Raw genomic sequence first — 3177 nt, forward strand, 5'->3', positions numbered from 1 at the left:
CAGGATGAGTGGGGACTCTTATTCTCCGCCTCCCTCCCTTCCTTTTCTTCAGTAGCACTTCTCACCACCTGACATATTATGTGTATATATCTGCATTTTTTCATGTTTATTTCATGTCTGCTTACTTATTCCTCCAGAATATGAGCTCTGTGTTGACAAAGATTCTATTAGTTTTAATTCACTACTATATTTCCAGGTGCTAAAAAGTACCCTGTAGATAGTAGAAGTGCAATAAATATTTGTTGAGTGAATGAATAAATAAGAATATAGTAATTTCTATATGTATGCATTTTTTTGGTTAAAATAGCAAAAATTTGGGTATTACTGTAGTCACAAGCCATTGAGGCCTAAGAACAAGTAAATTGCATATTTTTATAACAATATGAAGGTATCATGAAGTTTAGAAAGCTAAAAGCAAAATAACAAATATGTAAACATTATTAGGGCATATTTCTGGATACTATGACTTGGATTGAATTTTTAATTATTTTTTTGTATTTTTTTAAATCCTCACCTGAGAATATGTTTGTATTGATTTTAGAGAGAAGTGAAAGAGGGAGAGAGGGAAAAAGGGAGAAACACTGATGTGAGAAACATCAATTGGTTGCCTTCAGGAAGTGCCTGCAGCAGGGATTGAACCTGAAACCTGGGTATGTGCCCTGACGGGGAATCGAACTTGCAACCTTTTGGTGTACGGGACAACACTCCAACCAACTGAACCACCCAGCCAGGACTTATAGTTTGTATTTTTTCTATAATAAACATACAATTATATATTAAAACTACATTTCTGCATTTGAACTTTCTTTGAAACAGAGAGTGGGTAAGTGCATTATTAAAGCTTTGAGCTGGAATCATTATAGTTGTGGTTCAGTAAAATAAAATTGTGGAATACCTCCATGAGCTACAATTTAATGAACCTGGAGCCTCATTTCTAGGACCAAAGAAGTTTGGGAAACGTGGAGCTCAACAATGCTGCTTTGTTTCATTAAATGCCCTCCCGGCCTGTGTGGACATAGATGTGACTTGTCCCTAACAGATGATAAAAGGCAGCAGACATCATTAGTGCCCATCACATGACTCCTGGCACCTACTGGAGGGGCCTCTGTTTGCTCATGATCAGAGGTAAAATCTTTCTACAGATTGATCTGAAATTACTTCTTTACTGTTCAGATCTAGCCGGGAAGCCAAGTGTGGCTTTCCATTTCATCCTTAAAAACCTACTTGTGAGGTTTTAATCATGTCAGCTCTGCTTTTCAGAATGTTCCTAGGGGGTAACCATGTTCACAGAAGAGGGCTCATGGAATAGTTTATTAGAATTTTTTTTTTTTTTTTAAAAAGGTGCCACCTCTTGATCTGCTCATTACTAGGCACAACCTGAAGCCAGGCATGCACTTTTATTAAAACATTAAAAAGCTACAGGTTGTAGCTTTCTGAGGGGCTACCACATACAGTTAGATTTTAAGGCTTCTGCTGTTAGGTGTTTCTAAATATTTCATGGTTTCTGTACTTTCTTGACTTGTGTATGGTAGCACAGCAAACGCATAGGAATTAGCAACAATAGTAAATTTTAGGTTTTCTGGACTTGCATTTTTTTAAACTTTGTAATAAAATTATGTATATTAAAAAAACAAATGAATTGCTGAAATTTAAGAGATTTTTGAATGTTTTTAATCTCACTTTATAAATATGAAAACAGAAAAAGGATCCTCTGAATTTCATGTTATCCTAGTAGGTACAGGCTGGGCACACCAATGAAGACCTGCCTTGTCACACTCCATAGAACAGCAGCAGAAGCAATTTACAAGCAGACAGATAGCTCAACACTAAAACGGATGATAAACTAGAATGAAACTAGATATTGAAATATATTTCTTCCAGGCTTATCAAGAAATTTCAGATTTACACAAATAATTGCATTGAAAGAAGTCAGGGGAAAATGCCGTGCTAAAATGGGTGTCCGTAAAAACAGAACTTTACACACGCTATAGCCTTTATAGTCACCATTTACTTGGTTGGTCCAAATATTTACAGTTCATTGTTATGACTGCCAAAACTGGCAACTACAGGATTGTTGTCTCAATTAGGACAGTAAACAGACTGTCTCTCTTTTTTTTTAATGAAAAAAAAATCTAAAATGTAATACTTCACAGTTTAACATGTTTACTCATTCAAACGAGCTAAAAAATAATGGTGTGACATCTGTTCGAGAGGCACTGGTACCTCAGATTTTGGCTGCCTCCCCACCAAATTGGTTGTTGTTTTTAAAAAATAAAGAATAGAGGGAGGTGCTGTCATCAAAAAATCTTCTAGCATTTAAAGGATCTTCTTTTTCTAGAAATAAGGATCTCGAGTCTGTTGCTGGTGATAAAAAAAAAAAAAAATTAACAAAGAGGCAAATGCAGAATACAGCAGCAGTTCCATGTTTTTGCATGAATTTACTGATTCACTATGGATACTGCCCCGGTGCTATAGTTATTTAAGTGACTCCTCCGGTTCCCTCTATATAGACCCTGTACAAAATAGTAAGAATGTTTATGTAGGTACTGAATTCATCTGTTACAGTTGTTTTGTTTGTTTGTTTGTTTGTCTACTGTGGGTTGCAGTGATTCTAGATATGGTGTCAATGGAACAAACTCTAGCAAACAGCATTCTATAGAGGCGCATGGGAGCCAGTCACAGAAAAGAAGGCAGTGCTGCTAAGGGCGAACGAAGGGTAGAAATCTCCCCAGAGAAGTTTCAGATAAGTGTCAACTAACTGTTGGTAAAAAGAAAACAAACTTATTTTAGATAGTCTCTGCCTCGACAACCTTCTATTATGAAAGAAAAAAAATACATTAAAATTTACGTTTATAGAAGTTGACTTTTGAAGTTTATTTATCTAAAGCATACTTTGCACTACTGAATTATCACTGACTATATATTTTAGAACCTGGAAAATATAGTGCTTCAGCATTCATATAAATATAAACATCATAATGAAAATTTAGCGTTACTTTCATGAGGAATGAAGATGCATACTGAGTTATATTAAAAACATTCGAGTATAGAAAAGAGGAATTTGTCTTCTCCACAGTAAATGTAATGCTGGTTTCTTGATATTAAAGAGAACCAGGATGAAACATATATACGTCCCAATTCAACCAATGACCATAAATGCTAAGTGTTAAGAGTTGA

This window comes from Myotis myotis, unplaced genomic scaffold (genome assembly GCF_014108235.1).
Source record: "Myotis myotis isolate mMyoMyo1 unplaced genomic scaffold, mMyoMyo1.p scaffold_m19_p_16, whole genome shotgun sequence".
Classification (NCBI taxonomy): domain Eukaryota; kingdom Metazoa; phylum Chordata; class Mammalia; order Chiroptera; family Vespertilionidae; genus Myotis; species Myotis myotis.